The 21,769-nt window shown below is 36.7% G+C and overlaps 1 protein-coding gene across 1 annotated transcript in view; it reads right to left on the bottom strand.

Moving 5' to 3' along the window:
- The window catches only part of LOC115440849 (probable JmjC domain-containing histone demethylation protein 2C), a 72,876-nt gene that overhangs the window by 44,962 nt on the left and 6,145 nt on the right, over window positions 1-21,769 (bottom strand). The window contains 1 exon segment of the mRNA XM_037440540.1: window positions 6,915-6,956. The gene's annotated coding sequence lies outside the window, so the exon portion shown is untranslated.

Here is a 21,769-nt window from a genome sequence, read left to right as displayed (position 1 = left end):
GTCGCAATAATACATTTGAAAAAGAACCCCAAACATCTGCCGCACATGTGCGTCCCGTTTCATACCGTAGAATAATGCAAGTCGTGCGCGCAACCACACTGATACGGCTGAGCCTTTTTGTGTAGTAGCTTTTTTGTTGTCTTCACGCTTTGTGCTTGCGAGCTTTCAAACGGACAATGGCTTTTTTATATTAGAAAGGAAATCAATACGTTCGCGACGCTTCAGAACAATTCGAACATGCGTGCACTGAGCAAGATTTATTAGCATGCTTTCGTTTTGCTTTCAGTTGCGAAATTAGCATCTCCGTTGTATTGTTAATGAGCCAAATGATATAATGCAAATCATCGTCGTGTGTTCGAGCGCCCGGGCGGATGACATAATAAAAATAAATGGCAAGACGCGTAATTAACAAGTTGGCGCTGAGAGCCACTAATATTGGAGTGCGGATGGATGCATATTTCTCGGAAGATCGACATTCGACACATTTTGGAGCGTTGCCAGACACTTTCCTCGGTACGAGGGTAGGATGAGGTGAAGTGGCACTTGAATCTCTGACGATAGAGTTAGAAAACGTTGTGCTGACGGTGAATCATCTTTGAAAACTATAGCAGCTGTTTCCGAGTAGCTGCCTAATAAGTTACGTGTTCTTTGAACTGAATAGCTTTATGTGTTACGTTCTATTATAATTAAACATTTTATTCGTACATTGGCTCTAAAGTATAATAGGGAAGAAAAACGTTTACGACTATTGTCGTATCAGATTTGCAATTATGAACATGTTACATTAAATGTGCTACTAAATGGATTTATACAATCGTGACGTTTATACCACGACTTAATATATGTTGTATTCAAATACAATCACATAAAAATCTAAACGCAAAATATTACATAAACGCTAGTAATACGTATGCACGTTGCACGATGTAAGCGAAGTGAGTAAATCATCAATACACGGGAGGTAAGCCGACGTTAAGTGCTAGGCACCGGTAAAGGCAGAGAAGCAAAGATCGTGACTCGTGGCCTTTGACTCGCTGCTCCCCGAGGCGATAGGAGGCACTCGTCCCGACATAACAACGTTCCTGTAACATTCCCGAATACACGCGCGTTGCTTTATTGTATTTAGTTTATATTATTATTTGTATCAATACATCTACGTTTATATCTTACAGCACAAGATATAATTAAATACTGCTACCTCATTTACAGTTCAACAAAACGTTCGTAATTATACAATGTAAACAATAACTTAAATGTCAGTCAACAGTAACGTTTGTAAATTTTAACACAATAAAAAAACAAGCAAGCAAAAATCCATTTCAATTATATGAAATAATTGTTAAGAAGTGTTATGTTCCAAACGCCATTACACAACGTGTAATATTATCATCATCGTGATTCCACAGATAATAAAATTCAAAATGGATGTCGTAATCGTAATCGGCGTCTGCTCAGATGGCAGCGGAGGCGGGCGCGGTGTGGAGAGGGGAGAGGGGGATACAAGTCCCGTTAAGAGAAAGTAGCTGCCTACACTCCGGCGCACGGATCGTGACGGTGCGCTGGCTGATCACGGTATCTCGAATTCAACATTCGATTCGATCTTATCGACACCGATCTAATAAGATGCTATTATCTGACACAATAAGCAGATGGCGTTTTTAGATTACATGTTTTTCAAGATCAAACTCCCAATGAGGATTACTTACTAATTATTATTGCAAATTGCGGTGTTTGCTAAACATTCTGGTGTAATTTATTGCTAAGCGAATAATAATACAACTTTCTCTTTTAACATGAAAGAAACGGTCGAAAATCGCTGGACCATTACGAGGTAAAAAACGCGTCAATCATCCTCTTTTGTTGTAACGTTCATTTCAATAGGATTCTCGATGAATGTTGAGATTCAAATGTCATTGTAGACAGAGGTTATTGCTTTATACTTTATGGTATCAATATCGTCGGATAAAATGTTCAGCTGGCATTTTAAAGTTTGCGTACGGAGCCAATGTTATGTAATTTATAGAACAATTTGAGTTATTTAATACTATTGTATCCAGTAGAGACGGTAATTTTACAATTGACTTGTTGCATTCAAAGACGATTATATAATTTTATAATTTGCCCATACTGTACTAAAGATAAAACGGTTTGTGTAAATTTTAAACTCGATACTAGAGTAAATAATCGTGATACAGTGGGATCGAGGATACATTTTCAAAATCTCTACATTTCTATAGAGTTTTGTATTTGGTTCGTTATCATTCCAATAGATACTTTTAATGTTACTTAAATTATACAACGGATTATCATATTTTGTTTAATCTACTAATACATAATATCTACTGGAAATTTTAGATCTTTAAAACACTCTACTGAAAAAACCGTCGATCCTCTCGATTCGTAACGCCGCTCTACGATAGTTTACATTTTACTAGATACCCATTGCCTATTAAAGAGGCGGTGATACTGTGATTGAAACGACATAAAAAGTCAATCTAAAACACAGGGCTCTCGTTACGTGAAGGCGGGGAACGCACCATCCCGACAATTATTGCGCAAGTCGTAAAATAAAATCATGACGGCGATAAATAATGTTTCATAACTACACGATATGACGGTAGACGACTGCGATCGTTCGAAACCCGTTCTACCGGTCGGCGGGCAGGTGGCGCGGGTGTCGCCGGTGTCGGCTGACACTTCACTCTGAGAGACGCGACCCTGAATGCGCCAGCCCGCATTACTGCACACTGCGCTGTGCACACCGCATGAAACAGCCAATTACATTTAAATGCCGATTCCCGGTCTGTTAACGGAAAATTTAGTGGCTACATAAAGGTCACGTCAATTGTAAATTTGTAACGTTGCTTAACTGGTTTATTGTAAATTAGGAATCGTGCTTAACACTTCTGGTTTCCCAACTGTAAGCGCTAAGCTGAATATTAAACGACAACATGAATATGGATTTCTCATAAATATCTATATCGCGTCGCGCTGATTCGAATCAGTGAAAGGACGAATTGATTTTATTTAAACTGACGTTCCAGGATGTAATAAAGACATCATTAGCTCCATAGGAATAAAAACCGTGTGCGCATTATTATTGGAGCTGATATTTTCCCCGTTCGTCGCTCGTTAAATATTCAATTCGACTCACAACGAGGCATTATCATATAATCATTATTCAGTCACATGTCCGATATTATACACTTTGTTCTTTTGTTTCAATTGTCTATGCATGTAAATATTTTCAACTGCTTGCCACAATGGTTGTATTTTCATCTTCGTGAAGGAAATGTGTACGTCCGTGGCAAAACGGTTGTTTGACAATGTCATTCAGTATTTAAAACAAATGTAAAGGAGGTCATGATTAAAACCAACCAACACGGCTGATCAGTGTTAGTGGCTCGCCGGTGATGTTATCAGCTGGGTACACATTAAGTATTTACATATTCGAATGTTATAACAATGCGCATGCCTACGCCTCGTACACATGTACATAGCATGGTTGTGTGCGTCAATGTTGACGTATGCTAGAAAGTCGTGCTAAATTGCATGTTACAGTCGGGAACCGGTCGTGAGGGCCGCCTGTATGTGAAACTCGAGCATTAGCCACCATGCCATAAACTGTAATACATATATTCACGCATAATACATGCATTGCACAAGCCATGCGGGCTAAATTAATTTTAATGATATGACGTAAAGCGTAGGTAACTCGATTACTGACTACTCTTTGACACGCCAGTCAAGATATTCATTAAGGAAAATAATATATTAATATGCATTGAACGACCAATTAACTGTTACACTTCTGTTAGTGTATAAACGTTTTTATATTTAGAATTAAACGATACTTAGAGCATTGCACGCATTGATATGCTAATAAGAATGGCTCGCGAGGGAACTTCTTTAGAGTAAATAATTAGATCCGGCAAGAGGTCCGGCGATAGGCCGATGACTCTCATTCAATATGCGGGCTCATTAATGCACCCAACGCAATGAGGTAATGTCCAGATCGGTGTGCAACGGCATCAAATAAAGCATAGCACGGAGGTGATCGCCACCGCGCCAGTCGCCAATGACAACGGTGCTCGTATAGCACCGATACAATTTTTTACTACGCTTACCAATGGAAAATTTACAGCCTTGTTTAAACCTATCTATAATATTATATAGATATTTATATATCAGATGATGTCAGACAAAATATATTCTTATCTGTTTTGGTTATCTGCAAATATCGATCTGACTAACCTTTACCATTCGCACATATACACATACACAAAAACACCGACAGCTAAATAACATTTATTATAATAAAGATAAAACTAGATTTATGATTGGCACAGATGAAATGCTTAAAGTATTACTGTATAGTAAATCTCAAACAGGTAATCGTATCCCGGCATAACAGGTAACTGAAAGCGACCGTTTAAAGGAGGGGGTGTCGCGTAACAAATAACCCGGGACCCTTCGTCGGGCACCGGAGCATCCACAGGTACAGGTTGGTATTCAAACCTCATATCTTTAACAATAACTCTTATTATCTGGGTCACTTTACAAAAACGACGCATAAAAATGCCGCATAAAGTTTAAAAGCCGGTTAAGTTACGAGCAGTGTTACGAAACACATTTAATAATTTGACTGAACGATTTAGACTTGGTACTTTCACCGAGACTTTCTTGGTCGCGCACTCGAAATACTGGTTTGACTTGTTCGTGTGACCTCTACTCTTTACCGTCGACTACTTCGGATTCTTCGTGCCGCGTGTCAATTAATGTGCAATTTTTTTTTAAACACCTCAGTCGACAGCATAGCGCCGGTCGGACTAGAAAGTTTTGTGATAGTTTTAATGTCAAGATTACTGTAACCTTCGCGGTTCAGTTCACGCGAACATTGCGATTTGACGATTACTTGTATCGAACATTTAAAACTGTGAACGTCTGTCTTCGCAACTACACTAATTAATTATCCAGCTATTTGCTCTTTCAGTCGGACGTTGTTAAGAACCACCATCCATCCGATCGAATAATGAGTGCAATTTATAGACACATTTCGCTGCGTTTGTAAATGATAGAATAGTAAATAGGCACGTCCAATGACTGTAATCCGAGCGATAAATTACCTTTCAGATTAATCGCAACCGTCATAAGCGCCTACACGAACGCATATATAACAGCTGTTTATAAATATGTATGTCCATCACAACATAATATACAGTTGGATATAAAAAACGTATAATCATTCTGAATATGCCAAGTTAAATAACGTCGACAAAAAGTCACCAGACCAGTTCTTGGCACCACAAATTGGTACGGACGGGCCGTGCTTTGAATATTCATTTAATTATACCCGTGTGTGAGTTTGGAGATGACGCACACGTAACCAGGCTCCGTTACCGGTTCGACGAGCTTTTTTTTCGTATTATCGTTATTTATAGTGCAAATCGATAGAGTAATAACACGAATTCATAGAATAAATATCAACAACTTGACGTGCGAAGATCTTTTAGATTAGGCGCTTTATTAGCAATAACAGTACATAAATATTTTCTTGTATTGATACTAGAATACAAAATTTAATACTGCGCAGCGAACCGTAAACACGTTCCGTGGGCGTTAAATAATAATTTTAATGAAAACGCTGATTGTTATTGTTCGTCTGTTGCTATAAATACGTCGGTTATAAGGTTTCCATCGTAAAGTTTGGCTTTCAACACCACGAACAAAAGTTTGTGTTCATTTCCCAATGACCTCGTGTGTACCTACTTTATTACGTTTGAACTTGAAAAGGTGCGCTGTACGTGGGGATAAGAAAATAAAGCTGGCGCGAGGGTGGCGTAGGCAGTTTGGCACCTCGTGTGTGGCGTCTTTAACTACCGGGGAAACGTTTTGTTGAACCTTACACGAGTAACTCTAAACAAACATGCGCGAACACAAATCAAATACAAAAATGTTAAACGCATTACCATGACACGAAAGGTAAATCCAATTCGTAAACAGGAATAACATAAATAATTTACGAGCCGATGCACAGTACATAATATGTAATATACTTGAAACAGACGCTCGAATAAAAAAATATATGTAGAGTCGTCCACCGAAAACGACATGACCCCGTTACTCGGATAGCTAATTGAAATTTAGATTGAGAAATGATAATAACAAATGTATTTTGTCGTCCGCAATGACCTCTGCTGTATAAAACCCGGTGAGATGTATAAATAAATAGTTAATGCTTACGCAAATCAGGACTGGACAAACAAAGATACACATTTAAATGTGAAATAAGGATGGTGATCTCGATGTTTCAGTATAAACACGTTTTACGATCCCCATTAAGCCGATAGCAGACTGAGCAATCGTAATAAATAACCAAACGAATAGTCATTTGTGAAATATTAATGTACAATCCACTTTTAAATTTAAAGCAATCTAATCCCAATTTGAAGCTATTAAATATGTTATTTCACGATGCTCTATTACGAGTACGATATTCATTACGTGTATTTCTTCATCTGTTACGCTAGCGACTGGCAAATCAATACCGAAATTAATAAATTGTTTAGTCATTCTATTGGTATTTACTTAATCACTGTCAGATTTTGCAAACTAAGGCCAAAGCTACCGTTTAGTTTCGCAGATTTAGTACATTCATTTATCTTGCCACCAGCCGTATCGGTCTTAATGGAAACATTTGTCGTATAAATTGACTTTATTTATTTCATCGTTTGAAAGCGAACCCTGTACCATCGCCTTTAGATATAATTTAAACATTTTAAAATTCAACACTTGCGTTTGATTCAAAAAGGTAGTTGTTCATTTGATTTTAAAATGTTTTGATCCCTGTTCGACACGACAACAATGAATAAATGTATAGATGAACGGTAAAATACAATGCAATATGGAGTTACCTTTTTTAGTAATTTCGCTGGATTCACTTTCCGGTGATGTGCCTGTAACAAAAAAATAAATATTTTGTACACATTTTATGAGCCAAAAAAGCCGAATGGAGAAAATCAATATGAGAGCGTTGGCCTTGCCGAAAAGCCCAATAAAAATTATATTATTATAGTCTTTTGAAATTTACATATATTAAACACTGCATCCGTTGTGGAGGAAAAAATATGCAAAAAAAAATATAGTACAGGAATGATTATATGCGATGAAGATATAAAAACTTTATACTAATCGCATACAAATACAATTTATCGTACGACTTTGCAAGACCGCCGTGATATTTAAATAACACGCTAAATAAAACTGTATAATTAAACTTGTTTTGATGTTCTAGAATTACACATTTGCATAAAAGATAATATAATTATTATAATTTTCGATGTGAAACTCTCAAAGGCAAAACAATGGTCACTATTTTAATTATATAATGCCGTCACGCAGTTGGAATAAACTTACTTCTTAACTTGCTAATAATATAATTGCGAAAGTTTATAAAAATGTTTGGATGTTCGTTAGGAGTAAACGCAGAAACAGCTAAACGGATTTAGATGAAATGTGGCGCACAAGTAGAATATGTCCTGGATTAACATATAGGCTAATTTTTATTTGAGTAATTTGCTCTTATGGGAAATTCCAGAATTTTCTGTATTTTTTTTACATAGATGGCGCTGGAGTCTCTCTGGTGGCGCTATGAATCGCTACAAAGCCAGGCTTTCAACAAGAAGCCGCAAGCAACATCTAATTTAACATGAGAACTACAAGCTCTTAAATTCAAAGGTGAATTATTTATTCATTGAATATTATGAATAGTCGAGAATAGCAGACGCCAAACGGTTAATGTAACCTGTTTCGGCGAGTAAAAGGTATGCGAAATACACAACCTTCTTTTTTGTCGTTATTAAACAAGTTTTTTGTATATATTAAAACCCGTCGTGTTATTTGAGGTAATATTGCCAAGTATTTTGCTATGTAAATGAGCGTTCAAAACAATAATTTAAGTTCATTCACGTTAAGAGCATTAGAGACATCGACAATAATTTATCATCATTATTTCGATAGCTCGTAATGTTAGCGTGTTATGTGGGATTGAAATTGTGTACAACGTAAAGAATAATGTAACCGTTGACACACGTCCGTATTTAATGGCCACAGCCGTCACTTTTCTTTACTCTACATACCTCTATATAAGAGCTAATCGTCCTGATTCACTCGATTGTGATAAACACGCTTCAATTGAAAGATTAAAAACAAATTAACAACTAGTTTTGTGTCTATATTTTTAAAATAAGTTTTATGAATAAAAATATTACATAACAATTCAAGGGTAACGTTTTAATTCGCAGAAAGGATAAAGACAGACCGCATATAAATGTTATAATTAGTTCGCTTTCCCGTCAATTTGTAAGTGACACAAAAAGGTGGCAATGTGGTAACCGTCGTGCGATCGAGTCGGGGTGACCTCGTGTGTCCCGCACGACGTCGCCGACATTCGGCAGGTGGTGGATACTGTCGAGTTGGTGTCCGGCCGCGCCCGCATGGCCACATCACCATCAGCTGCTGGTTCACTAACCCCCACACGCATCACTCCCCGATGCTAATAGATTTCTGATTCCCCTTTACCCCCTCTAATTATGTCGTCGCTCGCCCTCAATACTTAAACCCGAGTGGCCACCATAAAACATTTCATTTTATTATTCTTAAACAACCGACATTATACGACTTTATTGTTCTTTGTAAATGCAAAAATCGAACGAGGGCATCATCGAACGGTCGAAGGTTAACTACTTATAAATATTTTACGATCAATAAGGCATAGAATTCCAAACACACTGTTTTATGGCGTGACACTAATAATCGCCATCTAGACGTTTAACATAAATTTTTCTTCCACTCGCTATAATAAACACCTACCAAATTAGGAGCGCATGTCTTCAACACACGCAATCAATTCATCAAAAAAAGTATCAAGTCCATAATTGTAGCGTAGGTGTAAACTGAGAAACAGCTGTGTTTCATACTCGCATGAATCGGCTGACATTTTATTGGAACCTGTTTGTAAGTTATGCAATAGAAAACATTATTTGTATAATGGTATGCCCGCGTTGCTGGCTATTTAGCATAATTACCTGTCAATTGTCATGAAATACGCGCGTGTGTGCTGCAAAACGATACATTTGCATAGTTTTTGTTAACGTTAAAATATGTATGTATGTTGTTGTCAACCAATCATATCAGCAAATATTGTCATCTGGCGTTTAGAATGTTTTGCAATATCAATAATTTAAAATGATGATATCGTTTATATATACTTGCATCACGCATTGCGGCCAGATCGATGGAGTTTTCCATTGGAATTCTGTTTAAATAAACTGGTTTCATAAACGTTGATTAAAGCGAAGTCTACACTGAATCCAGTTCGTGAGGATTCGAGACGCAGGTGGCTACCGCACCGGAGCCGAAGGCAGATTAAATGATTCAATCGTATTCACTCGCGTTATAAGTTATTACTGACCAATGTTGCGAATTATTTAACATTTCCCTAGACAGATTACGCTTGCCCACGGAAGGGAGTTGCTTTATTTATTCTAAGCCGTTAATATAATTCAGATTCAAGTTTGCCGTTAATAACAACAAGATATTTACGTTTGTAGATATATTTAATCATCTTTCGTTCAATTTTCAAAAGATACAGACGACAATGCGTTACCGTCAGAGAAAATCTGTAGCAATATACTTTCCTACAGAAACGAGAAAATTGTAGAGGAGTATAAAAATAAATCTTTACGGAAAAACGCTTGTCATTTGTTCGTAAGGCAGACATTAATTGTAACAATCCGACGGTTGCGTGCAGAGTGTCCGCTAACGGTTTCTGTGCTCGCATCGTATCCTGCAGACACATAGTTGACGTGATTTACACAATCATTGTGAGAAATTAAATCGTGTGCTGTTAAATTATATTCTGAATAGTTGGCGAAGTCTGCACGATGCGATGCTGAAGCTAATCATTATTATAACTGCTGCACGCACGACACAGGTAATGGCGGACGGAATACTTGGGGGAACACAAAAACACATGCCGTTTTCCCCTTTATGGCACCGCACCACCGCCTTTCTTGATCGGCATGTCGACCGACCAGTCGCGGCAACTGCTCCGAACGTGAGAAATGGGGATTAGTAGCCTACGTTCGTTGTCCGATATACCTCGTGCTTCGTTCTCAGAGCAATTTGATCAGAACGGAGCGAATATATTATATATTATAATTGGGTAGGAGCGCACAACAGATATATTAGAAAATATGTTGGCTTATCCTCAGGCGTTGTACCTGTGTACTCCTTTAATGTTTGCACAATCAAAACAAATAATATGTGCTGTGCCAATACCTGAGTTAATCATTATAATCATTTATAATTCTTGTCAGAAATAGATAATTTTAAACACAACAAACATTTCATTAGATAAGATAAAAATTCCTTATCTGTTTTCGAGTGTAGTTAATCACACCAATGTACAAGATACATAATGAAATATGCCTAAGAGAGATTAAGACCTAGTACGGTATCCATTACAATGCCAAAAGCGAAAACAATGCTGTTTTAATCAATAAAACCAGTAATGTCGTGAGTGTTGAGCTTTCTAATAATTGAGATAAAGGGTGCAGAGGCATCGAGACGTAGTGACGGAGACTGCGGACCGGTCGTGCGGGCCGGTGCGCGGCGTCCACCGCGAAGTGCACACTGCAGCCAGGCGGCAGCTAACGGTTGTCATCTCACCGGTTTAGCGGAGCCCGTAAAGCCCTCCCCTGACCGGACGCCGCTCACACAATTTGTGTACGATTAAACACTGAACACGCTTAGCGAAATGCATTTCACATGTTTAAAATCTCATATTACGCGAACACACGTAATCCGAATCGGTCACTAGTATGCACGAGTATCGCTGTGTAAATATTTTACGCGATGTGTTACGACACCGAAGCGCGAATAGATACTCAACAAAAAAAAAACACGAGTAATCTCTCACCGAGTGCCTTTCTTTTGTTGTTTACAGTAAATCAGACTGAGTAACGTCGAGTATTGAAAACGTGCATACATACGCTTGGCACGCGTTTCGGCTATAAAACAAACAAATAATAACAGAAGCGGTCTGGGGCTTTATATAGTCTTAAAATAGGCATGTTTTCATAAGCCCGATATAAGAGTTTACGCAGAACTAGTATCGAGAATGAGGTCAAACGAATTGGCATGCGAGCTTCAGTTCGACTAAAATATGCCAACAGTTATAACCGATATATTGGCGGCAGACGAAATTTCTATGTCTACTGTGTACGTCGAAAATGGATTTACACAATTTAGTTTTTTAATATGATGATTCCAGATTTAAACAATATCAATAAAGCTCATATTTATCAGGAAGTATAATATTGTATCAATGTTCGAAAGATAAAACATTAATATCATTATCATCTACATATTATAGATATTATGACAGATAGTATAAAATATATTTGAGTATTAAAACACTATCATTGCAAGGTGTGGAAAAAGGTATTCGAATAATTTATCTACGCGTGATTCACTTTATTGAGTTACAAACGAGACTCTGGAATAGATAGATAGCCCACATTGGACCAACGCTGTGAATAATAGTTGAAACTCCTAAAATAGTTAAAGAATGATGTATTTTGAAACATGCCAGTTTTATTAAGGTCTTTTGCCCGGCACTTAAGATTAGAAACATAAATGAGGATTTAGAGAAAAGTTTCAATAACAATCATAATTGTGTAAAAATTTACATTAGAAGAAGACACATTAATCGCTTGAGTCCACAAGCTATAAGTATTACAAATAAGACATGTGTAGTGACACACCTAAGTGGCGATAACAATAGTAATTGAAACGCAATCGAGTTACGTGAAGGAGTAGTTTAACATTATCAATAGCAGTCGTTCAACGCACCGGCTTATCGGCATTGTAATTAACTTGAATGGAGCATGTTTATAAATCTTGCCGATCACGTTCCCAACCACGCCATATATTTCAAGCGACACAACACAAAACGTAGTCTCGAGAATAACAACGTGATTTATCATCCATTTCAAAGGAAAGCGATATTTTACGTGGGAATTCTGTGAATGCACAAAAATAACGAGAACTAATGCCACTGTATATGTTTATGTTGAATTATTGATGGAGATAACGACGTGTTGTGAAATCATTCGCGCTGGGCAGACAAAAAACCCGTAATCGATTAATGTTTTAAAACAAAAACACTAACTACTGGTGTTTTTATACACAAACATGACGCAAGAGGTCGTTAGTTCCTCTGCTCAATCCGTGCTTTATAATACTACTCGCACAGTACCTAATTAATATTTATCTTGTGATTAGTCGATAGGCATAAACTTAAATACTTAGTAAGAATATGTAGTTGTTCAATACAGAACTGTATAATAGATCGCTAATACAACTTTTTATCATCAAGTAAATAATAGTTTTATTTCCAGGTCAGATTAATCCTTCATGGACGAGTGGACGAAAAAGGAAGCCGTCGCATAAACTACGTTGAATTTTAAATGTTTTCTTTTTTTATTACAAATCAAAAAAGCAATTAAAGAAAAACATTAATCGATTGTACACAGAGCGTGTCTAGAGATCATTCTCTTTATGAGTAAAAAACAACGTTTTTAACAAGTATTGCGTTGCCGAAATGAAAAACTACTAAAATCGAGGTCATACCGCGAACCAGTGATGTGCAAAAAGAATGTTACAAATTAAGATGGATTACTTCATTGCCGACGGACCACTCTCTAACAACACTTATTTGTACAACGATAATAACAAGCTGACCATGAATATCAATTTGGTGCGTTGACAGCACAGCATGTGTCGACCAGAGAACCTAAATAACATTGCATGCTCATAGGTAAATCTTATTACTTTTTTTGTGTAAGGTTTAATTTTTTGTCTAGATGCTAAAGTGTAAACACAATTGTTGGATAAAGTAAAATAAAATGGCGCTGTGTGATATTATCCCCGTATTCGTGAGTTTATATACCACGGTATTATTAGAATGTTGTTGAATAAATATAAATGGCAATTGAAAGTAGTTTAGCAAATCGAGCCAATCTACATGTTGGTAGTTTAAACTTTAAGTACCTACCAAAATTATTAGCAAATTGTATTTCCAAAGGAATAAGATATGCATTTTGTGAAATATCAAGCATAAACATTGGATGTTAAACAATTAATTACTATGAGTACTTGTAAAAAAAAATTGCAGGCATTTCCGAACTAGACGTTTATGGGTTTGAGAGTTCAAAGACGGAAATAGGGCATTAAATGTTGATTAATGACGTAAGGCGGTGACGATTCTTGGAACAGTATGTCATCTATGTTGATATTTATGGAGCTAGACGCCACTAATTGGTGGACTCGTGAATTAGCATTTGCTAACCGTGTGTTACCATGTATATTTATTATAACTAATTATTTAGGAGCGGTAATAAATCGATGTGTTGCGAAAAGCAAATATATTTGATTATGTGCGAAGTTAAATAATAATTAGTCACTAATTGCCTTAAACAGTCGTTGTATAATTGATTCGTAATTAATAAAATGTAATCTAATGCATTGTGAATGAGTAACGCAGGCCTGTATAAATAAATAAATAAATAACAATGTTGAACAAGTTGATGTCTGATAACTTTACTAATACAAGTTTGAAGATATTAACTAACAATTCGTCAAGTAGTCTCTAAACGTAGGTATGGAATTTTCCGAAGCAAACGCAAGGAGATTACAAATTGTATTAAATATTCGTGTTATTTGTAAGTACTAACTGCAAAAAATGTATACGGATCAAGGTAGGTGGAGATGTAGCCTTTTAGTATAATTTATGTTGTCCGGTTGTTGTTGAATAATCCATAGTAGGATTTGCGTCAGCGATGCATTAGAATTTCATATACACTTTGTATTTCAACCAGCCTTGCCAATAATGTTAAGTAAATCTTAAAGCCACAGATAGGAACAGTTTATTGTTATGACAACATAAAACATATTAACACATTAATATAAAATTGTTTAGCTTATAGGCAAGTACATTACGTGAAAGATATTGAAGTGTGTCGTGAACTTGAACCGTGTAGGTACAAAAATCCAATTCTTCGGGTGGGGTCGTTTGAGCAATAAAGGTCATGCGAGCCGAGTTCCCATGGCCGTCACAAACAATACCAGAATCGCGAGTCTCGAGCGCATAAAACCGAGAACAATCGGCCGAATGGAAACAAGAGACCGATATAAATCATACTAAGCGTTGCGTGCACCGGCCCGGCCATAGATCCTCGCGTTTCAACTCGCCTTCCCGCCGCGCCACTTATAATTACCGAGTACTTTCGCCAACCAACGGCCCGCCGCCATCTTGCTATTTATATTGCAAAATGGCGGACGGCGCGCAGCACGTGTTCCCCTTTCTTTTGTTATTTAAAGAAACCGACGCTGGTGCATTCGAAAAGTGGAATGTGCTAATAATTTATGTGACGGCGCTAGAAACTAAAGTCAGAGCCGGTGACTTGGTATGGATTTGGAGCTTTCGAGTCGTGAACAAGGCCTCGCAAAATTTACATTGAATAGGGAGCCGTTAAGTTGCGATGTGACTGGACACGGCGAAGGTCACCTTCATCGAGCGATCGGAGCTCACTCCATCGCAGTCGTGTCGCACTGAGCGCCTAACGAGATGCTATAAATGTTTTGTTTAATATTAAAGATGTTAATGAGGTGACCTTGCTGAAAGTCACATATTTGAGTATGACTGCCTTCAGAACAATACATTATTGTGTGACCGGTCAGGTGCGAAACGTAGAACTGGTATTAAATGAGAAGGAAACACACCAATTCAAACATAATAATTACATAAACAAAGGTCCACGTGACAACGTAAAAAACAAACAAGTACAAAGATAACATAGTTCTAGGGTAAGAAGCGACATAACGATAATTTGCGTCATTGTTTATGCAAACAATTTATATTAAAGCCAGGCGCGCATCGGAACTGGAATGTGTGTTTGCAGAACACTGAATAAGAACAAAGGACGTTGATGAACTTGAAAAATCAACAGTATTATCTGCAGAGCGGTAACTACTAGACGATAACAAATTGCACAACTAATACATCAAACTCATATAGAGGCGATAACGCTTATCAACGGCAAGTGGGTCAACGCTAAATGAGCTGATTAAGTAAATATAAATAATATATGCTAAACACAGAGCCAAAGCGTGCTCTAACTAGTGATTGTGACAAAAATGTTTTTCCTCATAACTTATAACTCAGATAATGTCATAAAAACAATAGTAACACGAAAATATCAATGAGTTATGAACACTTGATATCTTCCTGTTACACGTCGGTACGGCACCACTGCGCACGGGTACAGGAAACCGAAATCGTCCGTGATTTTAATGCATATCTTGCAAAGAAACGTACGTTTAATATTCAGTAAGTCTGCGGGCCAGTGGCAACTGACTATGATCGCGGTCCGCCGTCCGTTGAATATGTATGAGACGTTACTGGAGTTACACACGCACGGGTTTTAGCCGTGACACACATCCTCGGCAAAATCTAAGCGATTTTTCTCACTTCACGTGCACACGAAGCGTTCCATTCCATTAAGCCCATATTTAAAAGTTTAATAACGCAACTATTAAGCTATACGGCAATGTAAAGTATAGAAGCAATGTTTTATTCATGCACTGAGTGGAAGTGAAACTTGAACGTGCGATTCTATTTAATTGTACAGATGTGCATGTAACCGCAATTGATTATTCGACCGAAAATAATAGTTCGGTGTTCTTCCTACTTGTAGAGTTTCATTGTCTTCGTCGCTTTTAAATTTAGTCATAAAAAAGTCAATAAAGACGTGGAATATATTTTAATGTATTTTCGTGCGTCATAATGTCAATAGCAGTTAATCTATTTTCGTAATATCCGGTCATCATTGTTCTCTCGGAGCGACGATTACACATTACGGAAGGCAACGTCCTCATTTTATAGCGTCGCCATTGTCAATATTTGGTTAAGCGTGGAATGCGGTATAAAAAAGCTCGTATCTGGTTGTATACTTATACGACGAAAAAAGTAAATTATGATATGATGTTCCGAGAATCGTGAACATGACATCACGGCATGTAAATAGTGATACAACGTTGGCAGCCGCGTATTACTGGTCTGCAAAACAAAACATAGATAATTATAATACAATTTAATCGTGGCCAAGATAATAAACTTCACGATAATGGAATTAAAAACGATAACATTCTATCATGTGCAATATAATACAATGAGTGAAACGTAAAAAACCATATGTCTAGAATTGTAGTGGTTCATAATTCTCTTTACCCACATCTGTCACTATCACAGCTATGTTGGTAATACTCGTGTACCACGTGGTACCATTTACCACCATTGCGGTATATGCTCACATAAACTTATTTGATGGCCGAGTATTAATAATAGTGAAATATTTACGAATAAAACAAGGTCAGTATAAACATGTAAGCAATGAGACGTACAATAGGAAAAGAAACGAGAATGAAGCGTGCGAAGTGATGGTGAACGTGGGAAAGCGAATGGCAGCATTGGCGCTGTCGGCCATCTTGAATTGGGTTTGTTCGGAAAACATCACATGTCCACGCGTCCGCCTGGCAACAACGTACAAGCGTTAAACGGAGCGGAACAATTCGACTGCACCACGTGCTTTTTTATTTGTGAAACATTCCTCACTGCGAGCTATTGAATTATTGATCGATTCGCGCGGCCTTTTAACAGCGCCCATATATTAACTAATTATGCGTTTGTGTTAATAGATTATAACCTTTAATAGTTCTGTAATTAAGAACTTCTACCGTGATTTATATATACTTATAGATGCTAATATGAAATATTAAAGCTCATAAAAATGTATAGTGACGAATTCAATTTTGATGCATGAACGAAACATACGAAAGTGGGTTAGGTTTTTGTGTTTTTGGACCACGTATTAGAATTGAAAATGTAATAAAGTTTCGGTAATAAAAACACTATATTGCCTATACATGCCTCTACATATCTGCCTGGCGGACTGACGAGTATCCTACGTATATGTTCTAGATATTGTAATTCCTAGTATTTCTGCACTGAACTTCCCTTTATATTTTATAGTCGTGTCATGTTTTGAGCGCCTAATGCCGACATTCGGTAGATAGATCATTTGTATTATGACATTGTTGTTTATTGTCAGCGATAATAATACATTAGTAATAAAAATAATAGCTTATTGAATACGAACGCTGACAAACACTATAACAGATGACGTACACACTATAACTATGCTATATTTACAAATGATTAGCACAAAACATATTCTCGTTCATAAAAACGTCAGGACTTTTTCATCGTCTAGCTATTTGAATTATTTGATAGGCGTACAATGATGCATGTGGGAGTAATTTGCGATCGTACGAATACCGACTGTGTTTATAATACTTTTCGTGACAAACGTTTCCTTCACGACCCATCACGCCATGCCGTGACTCATTATTGTAGTTAATGTTGTTTTGTTGTTATTATTACGTCTACGTAGTGTTACCAATACTTTAAAAACGATTGCTTTTTGTACACAAATATATTCTATCGAAATGCGAATAAATGGTCATAGATTTGTGCTAATTGAACTACAAGCTCTAATAAATATGTCAAACAATAAATATCAGCGTATAAATCCTAATAGAGTACACGGATTTGAATGTGTTTTAATTGCGTAATGATGTCGCTGCTTACATTGTGAAAACGGGCATTTAGACACTTCAAAGGCATAGTGTTTTGTTGATGAATCTGAAATTGTTTGATCATTAACAACTACTTAAAATACATATTGTGAAATGTTCGATTCGCACGTCGCCTCGAGCAATAATTATAAACATGTACTTTACATATCGCGGGGTTATCATTATGTAACCTTAAGAGATAGCAATAAGGCGACAAAAGCGGTCGCGAACGCAAACCTCTCGCTGCCATCACGTAATTCGTGAAATTCAATGGCAAAAAAGCAGATAAAAAAAACGTAGCCAGTCGGCAAAAAAATTAACGGCAACCGAATCTGATAGAGCGGGATAAATTCAGCCAATTGAACCGGTCGGAGTGGGACGGATGTGCACGCCATCTTGCTTGCATCTACTCTTTAGTCACGCGCAGTAAAGCAGCGTTTCTATTTTTTGCGGGCTCTCGTCTGACCTCGTTGGTTTATCGTTATCATGCGGCTCTAATAATAAATGGATTTCGCTCGTCATGGAATGCGCATTGGCATCGCTGCCGCAATGAGCGTGCGCACCAATAACATTGATAACCTTCGACGGCGAGTTCATCAGATTTATTGACATGCGATGCACAACTGGTCAATTAATTACACAAATTGCGTTATCCGCTGAATCAATTTGCATTGTAAGTATAAAGAGCGCGTCCGCGTTCACTGTTATTGCATAGATTAGTTAAGATTACTCGTATAATAGTCTATATTGTTTGGACTACAGTTGTTGCTGATAAACTACTGTCCACTTAACCCGTTAATTGTAAAGTTCATAGTCAATTAGTGCACCAGAACAGTTGTGAACTTTCGTTGTCAGTGTGCAAACGAGACACAATTGGACGGCTTTACAGACTGGCCCGTTTTAATGGAGACGTATAATACTGACAATCACGAATTCGTGACCAAGTATTTGAGAAGTATGCACTTATCGCGTGACCAAACGACTAATAACTATCACAAGTTGGTCGAAATTAACCGAGTTTTTTGTGACTGCTTCGAAAGTTCGCCGCAAACACGTTCGCGAGTCAAGGTCGGATTTAATTCGGCTTCGTTGTAAATATGCAATTAATACTGACATTTGGGTATAAAGAACTGCACTGAATAGTTCATTGCTTTTACCTGCCAATTTAATCACTGTCGATTTGTCACAGTGCAATGTACGTAATTGGTAAATGTGCAAAAATGCAGCGAGTCATACAATATAAAGTAAAAAGTCGCGCGGTTATTATGAAATACAGCGGTCTTTGGTTTACGGTAAAATATTAAACATTATGCACTTTATTACACAACTTCCCGACCTAATAGTTACAAATGGGAATAGAGGAAAATATAAACATTCTTTACGACATTTTTCACGGAGGTGTTTTGACGAAACACACGCATAAAACTTAACTAGTTAGGACAACTCTGGTCGTTTGGAAAACAAAACTAACTTAAAGCAATGAATAAGAAGACACTATAAATTAACTCGGGTAATGTAATACAAAGTTTATTCGCAGCCAGACAGCAATTATGTAGAGAACTTTAAGCGGTATTCACGAACGGCAAAGAGGAGGGGTGTGCCCCCCAACCCCCACGCTTTTCACCCCTTTGAAACGGTTCAAACTCACGGCAGGTGGTGAAATTGCGAAATTCCCACCCCTAGGCTTCTATCCGATTATTTCGGAATCTTTTATAGCTTGATAACTGTCTTTGACACCTGAAACTAAAAGAAAAATTTGATCTCGATATTAATTGAATTTAATGCGGTTTTGTGGTTAAATATATCGTCAATTCAAATCTGCTTATCATATCTATGATGAAATATGATTTATCATGGATATTTAATTAAGTTTGGAACTTTGACGTGCAGTGTGAGACGTGATTACAAAGTATACGTTCAGACACTATGACACACTGATTCCATAATTGAGGAATCTTTCTATTACTTATTTCTTTAAATTTATAGTTTTCTGTGTCAAGACTTAATAACATTTAATTGCAGAAATTAAAGATTTTCATAAAGAGACTTCTAAAACCAGCTCTCCGGCGATCTACAAATTCATCCACTTTACACTACTACTTTACACATATTTGTAGTTTTTAAATATCATTATTCAACTAATAAAAGTACATAAAAAGTTAAAGAAAGTCACAAATAAACACTTTATTCGGAAGCAGGAAGATAGCAGGCAGAAGAGAGTTCGCCGAAGTCCGCCAACTTGGCAACTTCGAAACTTGTGCCTGTTGGAACTTGCCAGTTGCCTCTTCGAAAACTGTAATGGCTGGAAGCAGATAATCTGCAAGTTTGTCACTCTGAACAAACTTCTGTAATGTGATCCGTAATTACTTTACCAACAGGATCTTGGTATTATTGACACTGTGTAGTTCGTATACACGTGTCTCGTGTTTATGTATCTACAATGATATACATATTATGTCATAGACAAAATAAAATTTCATAGATAAGGACTTAAAAGGTCATTGAAAATAATCACACAATGAAATAAATCTATTTCTCGGATTTTATCGCGGTTTTTTATGTTATAATTTTCAACCGACGTATCTAAGAGTTTGCAGCCTTCATGGTCACGAGGTGTGAGGGTGTTTGGTTACTGAAGTGTAGGTTGTCCGAACAGTTAGTGATACAATAACTATAATTTGTATAATTGTTTTATTTCAATGTATAACATTCGCGTAAACTTAAAAAATCATTAAGAAGCACACAAATTGATATCGTGTGTTCATTTAAACAGGGCTAGTTTTTAAAAGTCGCCGTAAGTTCTAAATAAATACACAATCATACTGGATTAGAAAGGTATGGATTCAATCACAAATTTTGATCATTTGATTCAATTATAAAAAAATACATCCAAAAAAGCTTTTGAAAAACATAAATACAGGACCTTGCATTTTGGATTTTTGTGTATAAGTGTTCGTGTGGGGATAACGGTTGGCGACATAACTTATTATTATTCACAGCAGCATACTTTCCGACCTTATAAAACTAAATTAGAATGTTGGATTCTACAAACTTTCTTTCGTCGTTTTAGTCTTTCTGAGAAGGTAACGGCTTTTTGCAATGTTTATACGTATAACCTTTTTGACAAAATGAATTGAAAAGTTTTACTTTTGCAATATCAAGTATTCCAATAACCAATTAGAGTCGTTAGGAGGTCACAACACCGTTTCGTTTACCCATAACGGATGTAGTACAACATTGTTTTGTCATTCATATTAATTCCTCAAGAATTTATTGTTGTATCCTTTTATCGTAGTAAATATATTTTGGCTTTTATGTTTTAATTTAAAAAGATTGCGTCATTCTGATACCTCAAAACAGCGACAAACGAAATATTATATTATAAAAGTGACGGTTTAAACACGAAAACCTTTGTCTCGTAATGAACACCGCGTGCTTAAAATAACAAAAAAATAAAAAAAAACATTTCGATTGAATACAAAGTTTACACAATTTTAACTTCGGATGAAAGCAAGTTCTCCAACTTCAAACTTCACAACAGCACTCCGCAGCCTTATAAATATAGCACGTTAAAAATATAAACGTTTCTTTTCACTATAACAACGCTTTATACTAAAAGTTCAGACGAAATTTGATGAATACATAGAAACGGTAAAAACTCAGTTTGAAAAAATAAAATAAAGGACGAAGTAACATTTTTAATTGTGACGAAATGTTTTGAACATAAACAAAACAAGTCTAAAGTTAACAAAACAACAAGTATAATTAAGCCGGACCTTCGACTTAGTGTAATGAATAAGTTAGTAAGATTGAACTCCTCATCGACCTCAGTTTATATAATTGAGTTAGTACGGATTCCGAAACTTTGCGAATTGATTATTAACTCAGAGATTGGGCGAATGGAGTCAGGAGAAATTCCATTTCATTTGGTTCCATTATAAACTTCACGATAACTTATGACCCGTAATAAACCAAGACTGAAAAAGTTTGGATAAAATGTACCTCATTC

Source organism: Manduca sexta, chromosome 19 (genome assembly GCF_014839805.1).
Source record: "Manduca sexta isolate Smith_Timp_Sample1 chromosome 19, JHU_Msex_v1.0, whole genome shotgun sequence".
NCBI lineage: Eukaryota > Metazoa > Arthropoda > Insecta > Lepidoptera > Sphingidae > Manduca > Manduca sexta.
The sequence above is the reverse complement of the archived record's forward strand: the minus strand, read 5'-3'. Positions and strand labels throughout refer to the sequence as shown.